The sequence below is a fragment of the Notolepis coatsorum genome (genome assembly GCF_963971535.1).
Source record: "Notolepis coatsorum genome assembly, chromosome: 13".
Classification (NCBI taxonomy): domain Eukaryota; kingdom Metazoa; phylum Chordata; class Actinopteri; order Aulopiformes; family Paralepididae; genus Notolepis; species Notolepis coatsorum.
The window spans coordinates 34266327-34290077 of NC_140177.1; the positions used below are offsets into that span (position 1 = coordinate 34266327).

Here is a 23751-nt window from a genome sequence, read left to right on the forward strand (position 1 = left end):
CTAAAGCCCTATGATGTCTTTCCCCCTGGATATCAACAAAAAAACATTTCAGATATCCAATCCACTTCCCTGTTCCCTGAAGAGTTACCCTGATTGGCCCATCAGTCAGTCTGTCAGTTGTCAGTAGTTGTAAAGGATATCAGCTAGTTAGTCCACAAACAAGCATGGTTCCGAGCGTCCACTGCAACTGTGACAATTTATTTATCACTTGCTGGCACACACTCGTACAGTAGAGACAGCTCTGCGTAGATCACAGCCTGCTAAACACCTCCGTATCTACGCCTGTACGTCACAGCCTGCTAAACACCTCCGTCTCTACGTCACAGTCTGCTAAACACCTCTGTCTCTACGCCACAGCCTGCTAAACACTGCCGTCTCTACGCCTGTACATCACAGCCTGCTAAACACCGTCCTCCGTCTCTATGCCTGTACATCACAGCCTACCAACCACACTCCTACACAGAGCTGCTTGTACATCACAGCTAGAGCCATATGAAATCCGTTTTATTTTTTTTCAAATTCCATTTTATTTTTTTCCAAATTCCGTTTTTTCCATTTTAATATTTCAGAATTCTGTATTTTGCTTTGTACGCTCATTTTACCATCAGAAATAGTGTCTAATAAGTGGGAATGAATAAATGTCCACAATTTAATAAGATATAACAGTCCATTTAATAGGGCCGTCTTAAATACTTTGAAGCTTCGAAGCTTCGTTCGATGGGCATGGGATTCGAATATGAAAATAAAATTTGATTATTTAAAAAAAAAAAAAAGATTATATATATTTTTGCAAAATCAACTCTGCCTCTCTTTGTTAACGACAACAAGCAATGCTGTTTGTTATTTAAGATGAGGTCGGACTCGGCACTGACAGATTTGTGTTCATTGTGCTGCTTTTATAAAGCCTCAAATGACGGCTTACAATATTTCATGAAAGCAAAGTGTTTTGTTTGTCTAAGATTTTAAAAGGTTTAAACTTTACAGCACTGACAAAGTTGAACAAAGTGCTGTACAAGTCCTACAACAAAAAAAAAAAAAAGTATAAAAAAAAAAAAAAAAATAATGTATAGTGGATTCCATTTTTATTGCTCAATTCCGCGATTCCGTCCACGATTCCGTGATCGCGGATTCCATATGGCTCTAATCACAGCCTGCTAAACACATCACTCCTACACAGAGCTGCCTGTACGTCACAGCCTGCTAAACACCTCACTCCTACCAGGGTTTCCATTAGAAAAAAATGTTGCCGGTCTCAGGGTCCGGTAGATTTAAATCTACCGGTCAAATGAGAGAAATTCCGGTCAGAGTTTATCGAGCTTAAAAATAATTGACATCCTCAAGGCATGTAGATTTATAATATCATTATATAATCATTATATTCCAAATAAAATAAGTCCCGAGACTCCGTGCTGCTGCCGACTTTAAATCAAATAGGTGTCTGTGGGCAGTCGCCCGACATTAATACAGTATACAATAATAAACAGCAGTCTGTTATAATCACATTTTTATGAGCTAACGAATTCCGTTATATTGGACATTTGTATTAATTATATCAAGCGAAGAACTGAGAAATTTGGCAGAGAGAGACAGCAACATTATCGTGGGTTTGCGTGATGACTCTCTCCACCTCGCAACGACTTATTTGCAAAGAGTATGGCGCTGCAGAGCAGCAGATTTAGCTGTTTTTTGGCTCTATCTGGGGACCGCTCAACAGCGCCCCCCACCCAACAGCTGAATTGCCAATGGCTGAATTGGAGTACTGCACTGTGCCGCTGCTGCTCCGGCTCTGCAGCTACACATGCACTCGCAAAACCCAGCACTAAGCTCTCGCTGACAACATTATTATACCTGCTTGGTGAAGCAACGATGAATCAAATGTAATGATTGTTTCGTTCATCGCATAGGCTATTTAATTTTAGCCTATTTTAATACAATTCAAATAATCAAATTGTGCTTGGAGGGAATTATTTTCACCGGACATTAAGACCGGAGAGATTAAATATGTCGGACTTCAACAGATTTTGCCGGTCAAATACCGGTAATTACCGGCTAACGGAAACGCTGACTCCTACACAGAGATGCTTGTACATCACAGCCTGCAGGGGAGGAAACTAACTTTTTGGCTTACCAGCCAACTGGCGAGTATCTGATTTTTTTTACCAGACAAACTGATTTTTTACTAGTATTTTGTATGTCTTCGTCTAAATTGATTTTCAATCATAGTAAAAATCACACGTGTCTCTACTCTTTAAAATATTTATTAGCATAAAACATTAATAACAGTCTCTACTCTTCACAATATTAGCATACAACATGTATTAATCACACTGTCTCTACTCTTCAAAATATTAGGATATCACATATTAACATGAAAGAGGGAACTATTCTGGACTGGGTTGGGCTGAACTAGGCAGTGAAAGATGCTGGGCTGGGCTGGACTAGGTTGGGCTGGTCTAGCTAGGTTGGACTGAGTTGGGCAGTGAAAGAACCAAGCATTTCACTGTAATGTAATAGCTAAATAAAACAACTTGACGTGTTACATTTGCACTCTGGTTGTATGCCAAATGTATTCTGGTTGTACTGTACTTGTGCTGTAAGATGACAATACATTGGAACTAGGGATGCCCCGATCACGTTTTTTGCCACCGATACCGATCACCGATCGTCGTGAGCCATATCGGTCGATACCGATCCGATACCGATCGTTTTTGATTAAAAAGAAATTAAAAATTATTTTATATAATTTTTTTTTTTTTAATAAAATATATATATTATATAATTAGACTTGTACTTGTATTATCTGCGAGACATCGCCACCACGCAACAAGTCAAAATGCTCGCTATCTGCAAACAGCTCCACTGTCTGTGTGTACTCCAGCTACCAAAAAGGATTCTCCGGCGCTGCAGCGGGACCCTATTGGTAACGTTATGCTTTGGTCATTTCACATTCAGCAAGCCCTCAGCTCGAATACGCATTCAATCAATGTTATAAGACATTGATATCAGGAGCTATCTGTAGCTACTGCTAGCCGGCTAGATGACGTTAAGACAACTATTTAGTTCAATCGGACATTTCGTTTTGAACAGTGAATTAACGTCAGCTAACGCGAGCTAACGGAGGTATCAACATGCACTACAAGACTTGCTGGAGCATTTGTTGATATCAGGAGCTATCGGTAGCTAGCCGGCTAAATACCGTTAGACAATGCCTACTAAAAGTGAATAGTTGACTGGGTAATTTTGTTTAAACAGTAACGATAGCTAGGTAGCTAACGTTAGCTCAGGTCGAATGCACTATCTAGACTCAGCAGAGGAGGTCCGCCTCCTCTGTGTTTACAAACTCTACACGGGTACGGGCGGGGCTAGGGAGGAGGAGCAGTTTGCAGGTCCTGTGCGTCTGAGACAAGCGAGTGAGATATCCACTTGATCAGTTTCCGCGATCGGCGAATATGACTAATTATCGGAATTCCCCGATCGCATATTTATACTAATTATCGGCCGATAACGATCGGTGGCCGATCGATCGGGGCATCCCTAATTGGAACCGAATCGACAACGCTAGGGGTTCAGCAGGTGTATTCTGAATGCCAAGTATGACAACATCACCGTTGTGAAGGGCATATGGGCGAGTGGTGATATGGGGGGAAACCCGGTAATAATAAAATGTCACTCGGCTGCATTTAAGCAAAGCCGCTCAGTATAGTCCACTATGTTGAACGCGCGTTATGGTAGCTTGTTACATGCTAGGTAGCTAGCCGGCTAATGCTGGTTGACTTGTCATTCTCATCCGACTCGATGGAGACACGTCGCATGCTGTTGTTCGCCCCCATGTCAGACCGCACTGATATCCGAAAGCGACGACTCTACATGCAATTATTTTCACCAACTGATGTGTTTTTGTCTAAGTTTGTCTACGTTGTCAAGCCGGTGGCAGGAGTCTGTAGGTCCGCGCGCAGTGATCTGTCCACTTCCCCTAGATGGGCGGCATCTTCTAGAAAATGAGTGTTCATTGGAGGAGCTTAGAGCGCATCTGTACAACGATGATGTTCATTGGTTATGGTTGGATTATTATGAGGCGCAAATGGGAGGAATCAAGGGGGGAGTCAGAGTTCGGCTTGTGCCAGTGAGCGAATCAGCAGATTGCAGAATGATTTTTTGTTTTGTAATTACTAGTACTCGCCAGACTGGCGAGTGCTCTTCATGAATTACTCGCCAAACGTAAAAAATGCTCGCATTTGGCGAGTAAAGTGGCCTAATTTCCTCCCCTGACAGCCTGCTAAACACCTCACTCCTACACAGAGCTGCTTGTACATCACAGCCTGCTAAACACCTCACTCCTACACAGAGCTGCTTGTACATCACAGCCTGCTAAACACCTCACTCCTACACAGAGCTTAGAGCCATATGAAATCCGCGTTCACGGAATCGCGGACGGAATCGCGGAATTAACCAATAAAAATGGAATCAACTGCAAAACGTGGAATATTGCAGAATTTGGCCTAATCTGGACTGAAATTTCGTTTTTGGGTGGAACGTTTGGTGCACACGCGACCGGGGAGGTGGGGACTCTACAGCGTGTTACACACAACTAGGGCTGCAACGATTAGTCGACATAATCGACGACGTCGATTATAAAAAAATTGTCGACGAGAAATTGTTGCGTCGATTAGTCATTAAAAAAAAGAAAAAAAAACTTTATTTAATTTTTTTTTTTTTTTTTGTGCACTACCTATCTTTGTGAGAGTGGCTTCTCAGGGTTCCAGACAACATCATAACATGATGATCCCATAGCAAATTTTGGACATTGAAAACATTGTTCCCCTGCAGGAGATGATGATCAGACTAGACACACAATACATTACACACGCACTCCTCTCACTCACACACAGCGATCAGAGTAAGAAGGGGTGGGACGATACATCGATCCAGATCGATACATCGATGTAATTATCAACAATCGAATCGGATCGATGCGATGTAATAAGATCGATTCATATCGATACTCTTATTTTGAAAATCCTGTGGCGAGTCTCATATCTGCCCAAGAACAACAGCAGTAGCTCCGTGTGTGTAGATGTTACAGCATAGCATTCTCCCTTTCTGTGTGTGTGTGTGTGTGCGCGCGTCTTTGGAAAGACAAGATGAGGTCAGAGGAGTTTGATGTTTAAATGTTATTTAAACATAAACAATATAATACATAATAAATGTAGGCCTATACATGATCATGCAACATCAACAAATTGTTGTAGGAACGGTTTGGGAGAGGGAGGTTGTGAGTTTTGAGTTCCAAAAAATGTAGCTTAAAGTTTAAAGCTCAATATATAAAAACGTGGCACTTTACAGTGAACAGGAGGTCTATTTGTATTAAAAACAATAGATTGATTTTCCTTTAAATGTCTGGAAGAGCTCAAAAATACAAATGTCAAATGATATTTTCATTACCTTTTTTTTGTTGATCTAAATGTTACCGATTGTGTTAAATGGGCATATGATATCATCTCATATCGATCGCAGGCACCTGAATCTAATCGTATCGTATTGTATCGTGAGAAACTTTGTGATATCGGCAAATATCGTATCGTTGTCCAAAGAATCGATATCATATCGTATCATGATGAAACTGGTGTTTCCACCCCTAAGTAAGACACACACATACACACTCCTCTCACTCACACACAGCGATCAGAGTAAGACACGCACACATACACACTCCTCTCACTCACACACAGCGATCAGAGTAAGACACACACACATTCACACTCCTCTCTCTCACACACAGCGATCAGAGTAAGACACACACACATTCACACTCCTCTCACTCACACACAGCGATCAGAGTAAGACACACACACATACACAAATTACACAGTACACACCTCTCACTCACACAGCGATCAGAGTAAGACACACACACAAATTACACAGTACACACACTCCTCTCACTCACACAGCGATCAGAGTAAGACACACACATACACACACACACGGACTCCTCTCACACACAGCAAACAAAAGTTATTTAAAGTACACTTCCACTTTAATTTGTATTATTTAATTTATTTATCTTGTTATGAGTGATTGCTGTATTGTTCTTCAAATACATTTTCATTTAAAGTGGCTTAAAGATCCAAATTCAAATGTTTCATGAGTCATTATTTTAATTTGCTATGGGATCATCATGTTATGATGTTGTTGTTTGGTCCTGACAAGAGTCTCAAAGTCTGGGGTGATGGTAGACAAGCAACTCTGAGGTCATGCTCAATGTCCAATCTGTTCCTCTGCTCTGTCTTCAGCTGGACCAGAGCTGAGAAGCCACTTTCACAAAGATAGGTAATAAATAAAAAAAAAAAATTGTTTACATTGGTTTTCGATTAGTCGACTAATCGAAAAAATAATCGGCAGATTAGTCGACTACCAAATTAGTCATTAGTTGCAGCCCTACACACAACACAGCCGCGGTGCTCAAGCGTCTGGCTGCTTCAGTGTTAACATCGTCGAGAAGCTAAACAATTCCACAATAAGCCCTCAATTCAGAGCAGAACAGTATCCTAATGACTTTTATGCCTCCGGTGATAAGATGTTTTGCTAATTCTGTCAACGTTCCGTGGACTGGACCCGCAAAAACACTTGCGACACTATTGTGATTAAATAGCTATAACGTTACTTAGGACATGAATACATGATAGCTTCTAGCTAAATCTAGTGCACCCATCCATTTGTTTAATGCAAACGATTGTCATTATACACTGCCCTTTATAAACTAAATACACTTAAATAGCTATGTAACGTTATAGGACTATAGATGGAAATGATAGCTTCTAGAAGTTCTAGCTAAATCTGGTGCACCCATCCATTTGTTTAATGCAAACGATTGTCATTATACACTGCCCTTTATAATCTAAATAAACTTAAATAGCTATGAAACGTTACAGTACATAGGACTATAGATGGAAATGATAGCTTCTTGCTAAATCTAGTGCACCCATCCATTTGTTTAATGCAAACGATTGTCATTATACACTGCCCTTTATAATCTAAATAAACTTAAATAGCTATGAAACGTTACAGTACATAGGACTATAGATGGAAATGATAGATTCTTGCTAAATCTAGTGCACCCATCCATTTGTTTAATGCAAACGATTGCCATTATACACTGTCCATAAACGAAATAAACTAAAGGTGCCTAAATTATGCATTACTATATTTCATCACAATATAATAGATATAGCTAGGTTACTGACATTGTCATTGTGATAATGTCAGTAGTAGCTAGCTGTATCTATTGTTTACACTTGAAATATGTATTTTTATTTTGTCACAATATTAATTGAAAAATATTGTGTAAAATTGAACTGTATTTCTGAGTTGCAGCACTTAAAAACATTAAATGGACTGTTATATCTTATTCAATTGTGGACATTTATTCATTCCCACTTATTAGACACTATTTCTGATGGTAAAATGAGCATAAAAAGCAAAATACAGAATTCTGAAATATTAAAACGGAAAAAATTGAATTTGGGAAAAAATAAAATGTAATTTGGAAAATAATAAAACGGATTTCATATGGCTCTAACAGAGCTGCCTGTACGTCACAGCCTGCTAAACACCTCACTCCTACACAGAGCTGTCTCTACGCCTGTACATCACAGCCTGCTAAACACCACACTCCTATCGACACAGAGCTGTCTCTATGCCTGTACATCACAGCCTGCTATGGGGCCAGCGTTTCCGTTAGCCGGTAATTACCGGTATTTGTCCGGCAAAATCTCTTGAAGTCCGACATATTTAATTTCTCCGGTCTTAATGTCCGGTGAAAATAATTCCCTGAGTCTAAGCACAATTTGATTATTTGAATTGTATTAAAATAGGCTCAAATTAAATAGCCTATGCGATGAACGAAACGATCATTACATTTGTTTCCTCGTTGCTTCTAATAATGACAACGACGTTGTCAGCGAGAGCTTTAAAAACGTAGGTCTCGGTTCGCTTCATCGGACCAAACGCGAACCAAATATAGGAAGTGATTATTATTACCACTGCTCGCAGCACTCACTGCAAAACAAGCACACTGCATCTAATCTCTCTATCTATCTATCTATCTCTCTATCTATCTATGTCTGTGCATCTTGGGAAGAAGGAAGAAAAAACGCGGCTTATTATTATTACCGAGGCGCGCGGCTTATTATATTATTAAAACGGCTACTTGTGGGCACTCATAAAAACACCGTGGTCTACAAGTTGTTTAGCGAGAGGATGGTGGTAAAGTAATGTGCTTCAATAGAACAATGGATCAATGCCATGTCAAAACTCGGCTCCGCTGATCTGGGCTCCGCAGTACACACACAGACACACACACACGCGCGCGCGCACACACAGGATCGCAGCCACACACACATTTCCACTGTCCAATAGACAAGCGCCCTTTTCGACCGCGTGACATTGAGGTGGAGAGAGTAGTCACGCAAACCACGATAATGTTGCCGGCTCTCTGCTTTCTCAGTTCTTCGCTTGATATAATTAATACAAATGTCCAATATAACGGAATTCGTTAGCTCATAAAAATGTGATTATAACAGACTGCTGTTTAATGTTGGACCGACTGCCACATACGCGGTCTATTTTATTTCAAGTCAGCAGCAGCACGGAGACGGAGTATCGAGGGACTTATTTTATTTGGAATATATTAATGACTGTATACGCAAAAGTAGCCTAGTTTTAAGTAATAATATTATAAATCTACATGCCTTGAGGATGACATTCTTTATATAGCCTGCCTATCTCAATTGTTTTAAAGCTCAATAAACTATGACCGGAATTAATCTCATTTGTCCGGTAGTTGAAATCTTGCAGGTCACGGAGACCGGCAACAATTTTTTCTAACGGAAACCCTGTATGGGGCCCTGCAGGGCTTGACATTAAGGCATGTCCTATTGTCCGGGACAAGTATATATATATACATATATATATAAAAATAATAAAAAAAAAAATTGGCCAGACAAGCATAATACAATTGAACTTGTCCGACTGGACAAGTAAAAAAATATATATATATATTCCCCAAACGAATAGTAACGTTATTCCATCTGATCAGAAAGTGCCTGTCTCACAGTGTCACAATGGAAACTAGGGCTGGGCGATATGGCCTAAATATGATATCACGATATTTTCTGACCTTTCGGCGATACACGATACACATCACAATGTTTTTCCTTTTTTCCCCAAACAATTCATTATGAGGCTTACCAAGACAGTATTTGAGTTTGCAAGCGAACATTAAAGACAAAAGACTCATGCATTTAGCATTTTTATATTATATATTAGATTTAGATTATTGGATTCTTAGATTATATATTTAGCATTTTAGCCTTTCGTTTTTTTATATTACAGTATATATTAGATTAGATTTAGATGATTAGATTACATATTGTAACTATTTATTTATTTACATGTATGTATACATTTATTATTTGAACGGCTTAAGGCTATATCTGTACTTGATGTTTGTTTGTTGTGTTGCATACTTGAAATAAACTTCAATCAAATCAAACCCCCCTCTTAAAAACAAAAACCTGTGTTTAACCTAGCCATCTATAAAACATCATGCTAAAACTGTGAAACAAATGTCCTACTCCCCTAAAGAAAGAAATACATAGCAAACATGACTCAGTTATCCAATAGTGCTGCTGCTTTTTATTTTGTTAAAATCTTTTAGTTAAGACTAAAAGACTACAATATATATGACTACAAGGGCCAGAAGCCGACTTCATGACGGCTTCCTGTCCTCGCATTCCATTTCCGGTTTACGTTACATTTTCAACAACAGATTGCTGCTAATTAAACACTTCATGGAAACGGAGTAACGTTAACGTTATGTCGAGTTCATACGTGTAGTGTAGTATGAACTCCACATAACGTTAACATTACTCCGTGTCCACTGTTGCTGCCACTGTTGCGTCGCAGATGGATGGTACACTCTGTTAGCTCCGTAGCTAATCCGCTCATAGACTAACTTACCGATAGCAGTACCATTAACGTCGGAGCTTACTCCTGGGTTTCAGGGGGCATCCCTAGCACCGAGCCACCGCCTCTCTGTCTCTGGCTAGGTGTGTGCGCTTGCGTGCGTGTATGTGCGTGTAGATGACGTAATTTGGGCAAGTGTGTGTGTGACTGACTTTTTTTTTCTGCGAGAGGGAGAGGCGAGAGGGAGAGGAAAGCATTTAGCACTGCGCTTGTAAGTCTCATCTCAGCCGCGGCGGCCTCTAACGCGAGGGCAAAACATCACGATATCCACGATACGTTTAAAAAAGTGTATTGTTAATGAACTGTACCCGATATTTATATAATAGTCATATCGCCCAGCCCTACTGGAAACTCTCAATCTCTGTACGTCAATATTACTTGTCCCGGACAAACGGCGAGCGTCTTCCGAGTGCTCGCTTAGTTGACACCAACAGTGGCACGAGACCCACGAAAATATCAGAATGTTTAATAAAAGTTGGTTGTTTAGTTGTAACCTGTTGATCTAATGTGCCTATGCCCCATTGTTAAAAGAAATTATTTCAAATAAAAATACAATTATTTATTTGAATGGTGTTATTTATGGCAATAACAACTATACCGTAATAACAACTATACAACTATAGGCGTAGACCAGGGTTTAACCCCTGGTCATCAAGAGAGAGGAGAGATGAGAAAGATGAGCTGGTGCTGATGGGGAGTGAAGATGAGCTGGAGGACTGATCATACAGTATACCCTGCACACACAAATGCACACACACTGTGTTTAAGTTTATTAAATCATAATAATTGTCCAAATCTCTCGTCGGTTTTATTAATAGGCCTTTATTTTCACAAGTACATTTCGGACAAATAAGTTTAGCTTTCGGACAAGTAAAATATCTGAGCCACTTGTCCGAAGTACCTGATCTCCTAGACACCATTAGCTCCATAAGGAACTCACAACAGGGGGGGGGGGGGGGGGGGGGCTGTTTTGGAGCCCATCATGACACTGGTCTCCTGCTAACCTTTTGGCGAGAGAGTGAGAGAAAGATAGACAGAGGTTCTCTTTGCAGGGCTGACACCATGACACATGATGAGACAAAATGGCTGCCCATTAACACCATTAATGCCACTGATATACACCAGCAGCTAGGAGGGGACAGTGACATCGGCTAATAGTACAGTGTGTGTGTGTGTGTGTGTTTCATAGTGTGTCGGCACCATCACCACACCTGTGGTGCACCGGCCTGGAGGAGTCTGCACAGCGTGGCAGACAGACAGCGGATCCACCGCAACATGGCGGATCAGTGGCGAGAGCGGCTTTTTGCGTAGATGGACTGCATTTATGGCTTTTATGCCTCACATTCACTCACACACAGACAGACGGCGGAGGGCGACCATGCAAGGTGAACAAAGAAGAAGAAAGCAGTGATGCACGAGCAAGCACCCTGGAACCGTGATGACAGCTACTCGGATCATGGGTAAGTTTTAGCTTACATGTCGGAAAACAGAATGTTTCATGGATAATGCTTGCTGCTAAGCGAACGCTATTTCAGTTTAATATGTTGTTGAGGCTGCATGTCCACCAACTACTATGTAACGTTAGCTAACGCTAAACAGCGCCAAGCTTACAGCCTACTAGAGCACACTAGAGCTTGGCTAGGCTACGGGTGTTTACAGCTCCGTGAATTAGCACCAAGTGTCGTATTTTTGCAGACTGGAGTATTAATTAGGTACGTTAAGATAGCTAGTGCCAACGTCCACTGTCTATATAGCGCCATGGTCTAGACTAGGCTGCTTTTTTTTCTCAGTTGAAAAAAGTTGAACTTTGTGGGCTAAGACTGCAGAGACAGGGAACGTTAGTGCTAGCTATCTTATATCTAATGATTTATAAGTTTGCTATAGCAATGCAATCACGGGTTCCTTTATGGACGCTGTCATTTGTAAATGGTGTGTTCTTCTGCAGGAGATCAGAGTAAGACACACACATACACAGCTCCTCTCACACACAGCAAACAAAATACCTAGAAGTCTCCTCTCCCCTTACAGCTGTTGGAGATGGTGGAGCCTACTAGTGAGTGGATCCACGTCACCCCCCTGGACCAGGTTAACAGCCCCATCAGAACCACAGTGCTGGGGCAGAGGCTGCTACTTTTAAAACATTATTTGCACATTATCTTTACATTTAAACTTGCACTTTAATTTGTATTATTTAACTTGTTTTCATTATGATATTGTATTTGTTATTAAAAATACATTTGATTAAGCGAGTAGCTTAATTAAGATCCAAATACAAATGTTTCATGAGTCCTTATTTAAATTAGCTATGGGATCATGTTAAGGCAGAGGGAGGGTGACATTCACAGGTGTGCAGACTTGAGCATGCGAGGTAAAACATGCACTGGAGCCCTGAAAATGAGCCACGCCCACAGGAAGCAGAGATGGAGGGTGTGACAGAAATAATCGTTAGATTAGTCGACTAATCGAAAAAATAAGACAGATTAGTCGACTTATCAAAATAATCGTTAGTTGCAGCCCTACTTCAGACTACCAGACGACTGAAAGCAACAAACACTACGACCACACAAAGCAACAGACACTACGACCACACAAAGCAACAGACTCACTAGACCACACAAAGAAACAGACACTACGACCACACAAAGCAACAGACACTACGACCACACAAAGCAACAGACGCACTATGACCACACAAAGCAACAGACGCACTATGACCACACAAAGCAACAGACACTACGACCACACAAAGCAACAGACACTACGACCACACAAAGCAAACAAACACTATGACTACACAAAGCAACAGACACACTATGACCCCACAACTAGGGATGGGAATCGAAAACCGGTTCCTAATTGGCCGATGCCTGGAACAGTGTGGCTCCTGTGACTTTCGATTCCCTTATCGCTGCCAGGGTTTTCCTACAGTTGCGCAATAATGTTAGCGTTAGCATGTAGCCATGGCAGACTATTTGATTCCTTAAGGGCTCGAAATTGCCTGGGTTTTGGTAATATGCTCCCGAAATGCTCCCGCTGTTTGGCTACTTCTATGTGCAGTGAAAACTACTTGAATGCTTTAGAACCTAGTCATTGATTTAGTTCAGGGTGAGCTAAAATTAGCCGCGGAGCTAACGCTAGCTAACGTGAGCTAACGCTATTTAATCAAGCTCACAAAGAGAGATAAACAGCTGACAGCGGATAGTACAGGTACAAATACAATAAAACAGCAGGTGGGGGCTGTTGTGTAAACCTTGTACTCTTTAGTTCACATATAATAAGAGACGGAGTGTTTGTTTACTAGTCTCTGTAAGCCAGGAAGTACTGTGGTGCAACATACAAATGTGTCCGTGTAGCAACACAAGCCAATACCTTATAGGACAGGGGCCCGGGGAGGGAGCTCTCTGTGTGTGTGTGTGTGTGTGTGTGTGTGTGTGTGTGTGTGTGTGTGTGTGTGAGAGAGACAGAAGTCGGAGGAATAACGACCTGTTATTCAATAGATTAAATTAGTTTAAGAATTAAAAAAATAAATACATTTTAAGAGAATCTCAAATACATTATTTTATTTAAGTGTAGGCTAGTTAATGTTTTATTTTTTACAGTTTTTGTATTTTTCTGACATGGGGGCTCAACAATAAATGACAATCAGAAATGTCAAGTTGCATGTTGTTATTCTAACCAGCTTAGACCCCTACGCTCTGCATCTTCTGGCCGCCTCAGACCTACTCCTATCCAAGCTCCGGGAGGGTCATCAAAGAGAAGTCTCCTATTCTCAGTCCTTGCCCCACAATGGTGGAATGAACTACCCACCCCAGTTAGGACAGCCGAATCACGTCCAATCTTTCGCCGTCGACTAAAGACGCACTTCTTCAACCATTATCTGAATAAAAAAAAATCTAACCCTAACTAACCGTACTGTCATGCACTTGTCCTAATAAACTAACCTACACTGTAGCACTCAACACTTTGATGAACATTGTTGCTCAGCTGATAGAGTTGTGCCCATCCTGATGGCTTGTCGTACAGAACTTGTAAGTCGCTTTGGATAAAAGTCAGCTAAATGTAAATGTAGTTCTGTTGCATTTCCAATTTATTTATTTAAATCATAAATTGATCAGGTATCGATAAGGGAATCGATAAAGAATCGAATCGATAAGCAGAATCGATAATGGAATCGTATCGATAAAATCCTATCAATTCCCATCCCTACCCACAACCACCACAAAAATTGGTTGTTGACCTGCGTGTTAAATTAATATTGCCTTTATATTTTTTTATAAAGTATATAAAGTGGTGGTTATTGCAGGGGAACGTGGGTGTAGCAAATGCGTTGCATCTTCATTAGAGCTTGATTAGTGTATTTGTATTGAAGGTAGAATTGTAGTCAACATAATTATGTTATTAGGGCTGGCTGGGTATCGCCACTGATTTCCCAAACGATCTATTCCGATTCACAAGGTCCAGATTCAATGGTTCAAGGAACCCTCTAACGGGATGGAGGATTATCATGAGTAAATGTGTCTTTCTATGTGACTACTCTAGTGCAGAATAATGTAGTGACAAAGTGCTTTCAAGCAGCCTTGTTTCACCCAATGGCGGACATTGTAAATACTTCACCTATTTCCATGTTTTGAACTGGTGTCAGAGCCAAGCTGATCCAGTCTCAGAGCAACAAACATCCGTTTTAACTCCTCCTACCTCCCCCTAGACTCCTCCTACCTTCCAGCCTGGTGTCACAGCAGGGACCGAAACTAAAGCCCGCCGCCCACCAGGGGCGGTCTGTTTTTACCTTTGGCGCATGACACTTAGAGGGCTGCCCGCCGTGTGGCGTGTAGACGTGTAGTTCATAAGCAGGCCCCTAAAAATATTTGTATGCTAACGGTAAAAATCAATTACGCGCACGCTGTGCGAATACAGATTATAGCCTCTCTCGTCTTTTTTTTCCTCCGCTGCGAGATCGTTAAAAAACTACAAGTCCCACATTGCACTCAAGCCAACGGTCCAATCACAGTAGAGTGAAGTGACTGGTTTCATGGGAAATAAAGCAAATGACCAATCGGAAGCTCTAATTTTTCTTGTTTACTTCCTGAAACTCCGCGATCAGGGCTCTCGTTTTCCGAGACACCAACTTATTATAGTCTCTCTTACCAATAGCAATAGATTTTAGAACACCTAGATTTATCGATAGCAATAGTAATATAACGTTAATGCAACAAAACGAATGCCTTGCTTTGTTAATCATAACGTTGATGCAGTAGCGTATGTCGGTGTGTTGGCTGTAACGGACATGACAATAACATAACACATTAAAATTGCGATAATCTATTCTAACATTGTTACACCCCTACACCAAAGTCACTGGCCCACTGTGTATCTGTGTGTATAATAACTTGGCTAGCGTTATAAACAGCAGAGGTGGGCAATGGGTCCAGCTGCAGCACCGGAGTGCAAGCGATGTGATGTAATTGGCAGACTCGACTGTCAATCAATGGTCTACCTGACACGCAAACTCAAACAATGTTTCTGTACTGGAGGTGTGATTGATTGATTGATTGAAAACTTTATTAACAGATTGCAGAATGGGTACAATACAGTACAGCTCAATACACACAATTGTTAAGGGGATGCAGACCAGAGAAAGACTTTCGTCTTGTTTACATCAGGGTCCCCCATTTCAATTAATCAGGAAAGTGTACAGTATTTCAATAGGCAACCCTGAAAGGATTATTTTTCTAGAAGAGCAACACAGCCAAAACAGACAGTGGAGCTGTTTGCAGATAGCAAGCATTTTGACTTATTGCGTGGTGGCGATGTCTCGCAGATAATACAACTACAAGTATGATTATATAATATGTTTTATTTAAAAAAAAAAATTTATATATAAAATATATATTGGCAGGTAAGAAATATGCTTGGCGGGTAGACTCTTCCCATCTACCCGCCACTGGCCGGTGAGTCAAAAAGTTAATTTCGCTCCCTGTGTCACAGGTGTGGTGTTTGATGGAGGAGCATAGGCAACACGGTAGAGGACGGCAGGCAACACGGTAGAGTATAGAGAACAGTGTATAGGACAGACAACAGGGTACAGGACAGAGAACAGGGGGCACGACAGACAACAGTGTACAGGACAGACAACAGGGGGCAGGACAGACAACAGGGGGCAGGACAGACAGTGTACAGGACAGACAACAGGGGGCAGGACAGAGAACAGGACAGACAACAGGGAGAAGGACAGACAACAGGGAGAAGGACAGACAACAGAGGGAAGGACAGACAACAGGGGGCAGGACAGACACCAGGGGGCAGGACAGACAACAGGGGGCAGGACATACAACAGGGGGCAGGACAGACAACAGTGTACAGGACAGAGAACAGGACGGCAGGCAACACGGCAGGTCTATTCGGTTAATGGAGAAGCTCCATAAGATCTTGGCACTTGGCTTGAGATGGATCACAGCCACACACTCACAACTGGCCTACAGCACTGGGTGTGTGTAGCATGTGTATGTGTGTTGGGGGATGCTACAGGTCAAGGTGCTAGCCGAGAGAGAGAGAGCGAGCCTGGACAGAAGAATGGCAGAAAGAGGGACACAGACACAGATTGTTGTCTGGTAAACAATGGGTATTTTCACCACCAGTCTTACCAGAGGAACAATAGCATCTGTATAGAACAGCTACAGACCAGCCCTGTCCCCACACACACACAGCTAAAGACCTAGTGTTCTGACCAGGCCTGTCCGGTGTCCACACACACACCAGTCCCACACAGCCACATACAAACAGCCAATACATTCACACACATCTGTTTATTTCTTAGTTTGTCTCCTCTGTGTTTCAACACTAGAACAGCTGGCGCGGTCATAATACCGTTTTCAAATTCCAGTCACTTGGAAGTAAAAAAGAAAAGAAAAAGACACAAAATTCTTGTATCTTTCACTAGAGATTTTGTTATTTAGACATTTTAGACACCTGCAATGTTAGAATTTTGAGGGGGGGGGGGGCTAGTCCTTTTTTTTATCCTCTTTTTCTCCACCTGATTTTTTTCTATTTTTCTCCCCATCCCAATTTAGTCGTTATGCCAATTCCCCCCCTCCCCTACCTGGTTGTTGTGCGCATGTTCCTCCTACTGTCGGTACAAGCAGGGCACGAAACTAGAGCCCGCCAAGCGCCATTTGCGGGCAGTTTTTACGTTTGGCGAGTGAGACAGAGGTCTGTCCGCCATGTGGCGGGCAATCAGTTCAGTTCCGTTCAGAGTTTTTATTTGCCACATGGAATCATACAATCAGAGTTTCTTCATTACACAATCATAAATAACATTCCATGGACATGTCCACAACGCCAGATTACCGCCCACGACTTCTCTCACCCTAACTCAGCCAAACGAGTTAGTATGACGACCAGCCAACGCCACAGGGCAATGCTGACTCCGGGAGTCGAGACCGCAGCCTCTTGCATTGGTGACGAGCACAATCTCCGCTACGCCACCCGACCGCCCTGGGAAAGCTAGTCCTTAACCGCGGTGGTCAAATACAGGCCACGCTCCCCGCAGCCTCTCCTCTCCCTCATCCGTGTCGATTCCAGGAATATGATTCATATAATTTATCTGTTCAAAAGTTGTCATGGTATGACTAATACAAACGCAGTTACTGGAAACTCACATACACTATCCTGGAACACACCAACTTTTGGACCCAGGCAAGTGAAACGCTTCATCCGAGCACCTTGGAACGCGTTCAGCACACTTGATGCATATTTTGTGCCATTTCATGACCCGATGGACAATGACATCAATACTGGAAATTAGGGCTGGGCGATATGGCCAAAAACGTTAATCGCGATAAAATTATAAAATTATTTTCATATAACTCGATATCGATAATTATCGTCGATATAATTTCTGTCAAGTTTAATTAACTGCTTATGCCCGGCGCCGATGGACGGGCTATTAATAGACTTGTTTTGCTGCTGCGAATGTCTCGAGTTGATGTCGTCATCAGTCCGTGCACGTTAGCAGTTAGCCAGAGCAAGCGGTGTATCCCATGACAATGTACTATCACCTTAAAATACATTGCAACGACATCCACCGCATACCCCACACTACTCTAACCGTGGCCTCAGAATTCACACCACACACCCACTCGGCACGTAAACTATAAAATAGCAGCGTGCAAGCTAATTATCCTAGCCAGCCTTGTTTCCAATGTACTAAATATCACCCTAAAATACTCTGTTCCTCCCCAATACATTGCAACGACGTCCACCGCATACCCGACACTACTCTAACCGTGGCCTCAGAATTCACGCCACACACCCACTCGGCACGTAAACTATAAAATAGCGGCGTGCAAGCTAATTATCCTAGCCAGCCTTGTTTACTACTGGAGTCCTACCTCTCTACCCAGAGGTGCAGCGCGGGTCTCCTTCGCTGTCGGCCATCTCCTTCACTGATGGTTGTTAGTGCGTGTGCTCATATCCAAGCTTGGAAAATGGATATATCGAAACTTTGCGACCACATTTCATGTTTATTTCGAGGAAATAATTTATCGCGATAGTTATCGTTATCGTTTTATCGCCCAGCCCTACTGGAAATCGCGATCAGACAATTGGAATATTCTTTTTGCGATACCTCCTATCAAAAGGTAAGGACTATGACAATAATGACATCAATCCTACTTTGATCCAACAATGATTTCACATCAATCGCAACGATCAACGTATATAGTATTCAAAAAGTATGCCGTTGCTGATGATCAGAGAATCACAAAACGACCCCCCCCCCACCTTGATGCATTCATGATGAAACATAATACCCATTATATACCTTTGATTTGGAAATAATATCGTGTCCAGGCGAGAAACACTATCGACTTTCGCAAAATGCACATAGCGCTCCATAATCCAGCTTCAAGGTATTAGCCCGGATCACTCTGAAACTATACAATATTCACCACGGGATAACACGCAAACCAAGTATACATGAAAAAATTTACTATTTTTTACATGTTGGACGAGAGATAGTGATTAGTGACTGTCAAATGAGCCATACAGGGCTCTACGCTAACCTTTTTCACTAGGGGCACAGGTGCTCCTAAATGAAAAAAAGTTAGGAGCACACAAAGAAATTTAGGAGCACCCAAAAATATTTAGGAGCACAGTGAAAATATTTCAAGTAAAAGAGTTTTTTTTATTTTTCAAAAATAAATGTATATTTGTACCGTGCGTGCATGTGTGTAAATTAGCTCTTGCTTAGGGCTGGGCGATATAACGATAACGATAAATATCGCGATATATTTTAATAATCGATATCGAATATCGAAATTAAAAAAAATCGAAAAATCGTTTTTTTTTTTTACCTGCAACAGGGCACTTTTAAAACCAGAGACAGTGGACAGACTTGTCTTTCTTGCCTGCAACTTAAAGTAATGGCTTTGCTTGTCCAAATGACAATACTGACCAAATTCAGATTTATTTTTCTCTTGTCCATTTATTTTGTTTGCTTTCTAATTTAAAATACATTTTGAAACCGTCTGTACACAGTAGGCTATGTGTGCTAGCAGAACTAGACTCCAGTCACGAGTCACAGTGCAGTGTCCACCAAAAAAGCGCCAAAAGATCGAAAATAAACTAGCAGAGCCAGAACTGTTCAACTCCTCTGGAGCCACAGCCAGCAGAGAAGCCGGTTTACTTTAGCTTTTAAACCAGCTGCAGCCTGAGAACTGGAGTGTGAGGGGATGTAACACTAAAGATGGCAGCAATGACAAAGAATTGCTGCAAAATAAACATACATCTGTTGTTAAAAAAAAAATTAAAAAAAATGTTCTAAAATATATTGCTATTGGTAAGACTAGAAGTTACATGTCTCGGGAAACTCTCGCATATCGCAATGGTGGCGTTTCAGGAAGTAAACAAGCCAAATGAGAGCTTCCGATTGGTTTGCTTTCTTTCTCTTGAAACCAGTCACGTCACTCTACTGTGATTGGACCGTTGGCTTGAGTGCAATGTGGGACTTGTAGTTTTTTAACGTTTCTCACGGCGGAGAAAAAAAAGACGAGAGGCTGTAGTCTGTACTCGCACACCGTGCGCGTAATTGAGTTTTACGGTTCGCACACACATATTTTTAGGGGCATATGCGAGCAATTTGGTCGCACTGTAGAGCCCTGCCATAGTATTGTCTCCATAGCTATAATATAGAATATAGATATAGCTCTGCAAACATCGTGACGCACAGTGAAAATGCCTATCTTTTAGCACTGCCCATTGACTACAGGGATGCGGGTAATCGCTGGCACTAAATGAGTTAAGCCCATTCATAACATCAGAACTAGCGTGCTCTCATATTCAAACCACTGAACTACATTAAGCTCATTCATAACTAGCATGCTCTCACATTCAAACCAGCGAACTACATTTAAGCTCAGTACATTAAGTTCAGAATATAGGTCAGTTTTACTCCAGTGTTGACAAACATTATCAATGTAAACAAACATTTGTCAGCAACAAAACAGGAAATAGAGCAGACTGTTCGCCTGCCGTCTGGTGTCATCAGCGCACGATTTATTCCTTTCTATCGTCACTTTCAGTAAAGCAAACTGTAGGAACCTTTGTACAGACCAGGGCATACCGATACGGATTATGTCGACCATAACGGAAAATGTATCCATCATCTGCTATCGGTATCTACCAGAATGTTCACATGGAAGAAGAACTACACGTTGGAAATTTAACATACAGGAATTATTCCTGGGCCACAGAATTACCAGAACACGTTATAAAGTTTTGATTGGCATCTCCCATGAAGAAGGCAGCCAATTCCATTCTAGTTCAGGTAGTGCTACACTAGCCTGCAAAGAAATAATGCAACTTGTGAGAATGAATTGAATACACTGCTATATTGGAAAGGAATTACCAAACATTTCCCCTCTACGCTGTTTTATATCAGTATAGTGTATAGACTACAGCACAGCCTCTCTTTCCAATCCATGAATTCCGGTAAGGCTGTGGCACACCGGGCCACGGTCTTCGCCTCGCAGTCGTTCCAAGGAACTTCTCTAAGGCAGATTAATAACATAAACTGTGTTCTTTTGCCGTGGTAATTATTAATATAACACCAAATTAAGCTGTCGGCTTGAGAACCTGTAGGTTTGTGCAGGTTTTTCCTTAGTCCCGTTTACTGAATTATGACCAATGCGTAGCTGAAGTTATGCACGTCAAATATCCCAGGATGGTGTACTTCTGTCTTATTTTCAGGAAAAATATGAATCCCTATCTATATAGCAACAACAAACTCCTCCACACACACCATGATACAAACGCACTTTACTGGCAACTAAATACATGCATACCACACAATCACTCTGAAAAGAACGGATATTCATCGCCAGACTCCAGACAGTGAAAATATGCACAGGTTTTAACAAGGTAACAGTTTGTAAATGAAGCAGAAGAAAACGGCAGAGGGGAAAGTTCCAACTCAGTTAACCATGAAGTCTCTCTCCTCCATCTCTCTTCCCTCCCTCTCCCATTCTCTCAACGTGGCCCTTCTCTCTCTCCAAACCAGTCAACGGAGCTTCTCTGCAGCAGTCGGAAAAAAGTACCTCAACTCAGACCACAAGAAAGGATGAGAGAGAGAGAGGCCACAATAGTGACGAACATCTGGTGTGTGTGTGTGTGTAGTGGGGGCCTCTTATCTCCCTCTCCCTCTCCCAGCGGCCAGGGGAATGACTAGCTGCCATCTTGGGTAACAGTCAGTCACTCACCATCACACAGCCTGCAGGCTGCGCGGCGTGTCTTGTGTTTACAGAAACACTCGCATCAACAACTGTTGTCATCATTATTAGATATTCTACAGGTTCGTTTCTATCAGGCGCAGACATCAGGGTCACTTTTATTTAAGCGAGAGAATTGGACCAGAGTCAAAGTTGAGGAGAGCAGCAGGCTGCGCTGCAGCGACCAACCATTATGGAAGTTGACCGATTCCAGCAACATGCATAATGGAGAGAGAGCAACATGGTCTCTCTGAGATAAGAGAAAAAGAAAGGCTCGTCTGACTTTTTGTAGACAGTATCGACACTTTGTATCCGAGTGAAACGCAGAGTAGAGTTTAGAAGGTGGTTATTCACTAGTAAAGAGTTTAGAAGGTGGTTATTCACTAGTAAAGAGGGCTTAGAAGGTGGTTATTCACTATATGAAACTTATAATGTAGTTATTCACTAGTAAATAGAGCTTAGAGTGTAGTTTAGAAGGTTGTTATTCACTAGTAACGAGTTCGGAAGGTTGTTATTCACCAGTAAAGAGTTTATAATGTAGTTATTCACTAGCAAAGAGGGTTTAGAAGGTGGTTATTCACTAGTAAAGAGTTTAGAATGTAGTTATTCACTAGCAATGCGAGTTTAGAAGGTGGTTGTTCGCGAGTAAATGGATTTTAGAAGGTGGTTGTTCTCTAGTCTGCTTTGCCATTTCCTTCCTTCCGCGTTCGTAAAGTTTAGTTTAGATCATGAAACAGTTCGGTGGTGAAACGTAGTTATCAGATACCGGTTACTACTACTAGCGTGTTGTTACTGTGTTACCAGAGAGACACGCTATTATTATGAAACACCGGGTCCAGAGAAACCAGAGGTGAGCCCGGCGGACGGGACGGACACACGACGAGAAGTTTGAAAACACTCTTTTTAAACAGAAATGTGAAACATAATCACCAGGTTTGACGGTCCAGAAGCAGTTTATTTATTATTTCGGATAATACACTTCACTTCCGATGTCTCTCCGCTTCATCCAGACTGGAAATAATAAAACGGGGGATCCGAACACCTGCTATATACACCACACACACAACCACCCGGGAGACAGACGGCAGTAACGACCCCCCCACCCAGCCCCACTGACTAGCTTTACGGGCTAATATCTGCTAACAGACAATGAAGAGGAATTAGCTTAGCTTAGCTAGCGGGCTAACCTCCAGCTAGCTGCTAATTAGCCACATCAACCACATTAGTGGAGAGGAGAACCGAGCCGCGCACATCGAGTGGGTATTCCTCCCGGAGTAACGAAAACACACCGAACCAACTAGTCTCCGGTGAGGAGAGCGAGTCATGACTTTCAAACACCAGTGACTTTACCGGAGGATATCGGTGGCAAAAGTGTTTTAAACGAGAGGGGGGAGACACTGCGAGAGAGAGACACGGAGATATGAAATGACCGCCTGGCCTCTCTCCCCCCCCGCCTCTCCTTCTCTCCGTCCCTCCCGTCCACAACACACTGCTACTGTGTTGGACACCACGACACTTCTTCCACCGACACACAAACTACACTCGTATATACAGTCACAAAATGCCGCTCCGCTGTGTGTTTTATACCACGAGGTGTGCGGGTTGGTGTCGGACAGGGAGCCAGGTCTCGGCCGGTTCTTCGGTGTGTAAGAGTTAGTACCCGAGAAGAGGGAATGTCCGTCCCTTCATTCAGTGATTCACCTTCTACACCTCGTGTCTCCTGTTGTAGCCAAACACACAATTAGCTAACGGTGCTAACAGACCTGCTAACTACACAAAGTAACACGCTTTCAACCCCGTCTCACACACTCAACAGGTTACTGGATAATAACGTGTGTTCTGATAACAGTTCAACAGATTCTTTGCACTTTTCTTCTTTCTAACTATGTTTGGTGTGTGTACGTGCGTGTGTGTTTATGTGTGTGTGAGTGTTGCAGCGGGTGGCCGCCGAGCTAAACTTGCT

The 23751-nt window shown here is 42.0% G+C and overlaps 1 protein-coding gene across 1 annotated transcript in view; it reads right to left on the reverse strand.

The window, feature by feature from the left end:
- The window catches only part of chd7 (chromodomain helicase DNA binding protein 7), a gene marked incomplete at its 3' end in the record, with an annotated part of 231082 nt that extends 207612 nt beyond the window's left edge, over window positions 1-23470 (reverse strand). Inside the window, exon 1 of the mRNA XM_084327629.1 lies at window positions 23376-23470. The remainder of the gene's footprint in view (window positions 1-23375) is intronic.
- Between the last annotated feature and the right edge of the window lie 281 nt (window positions 23471-23751).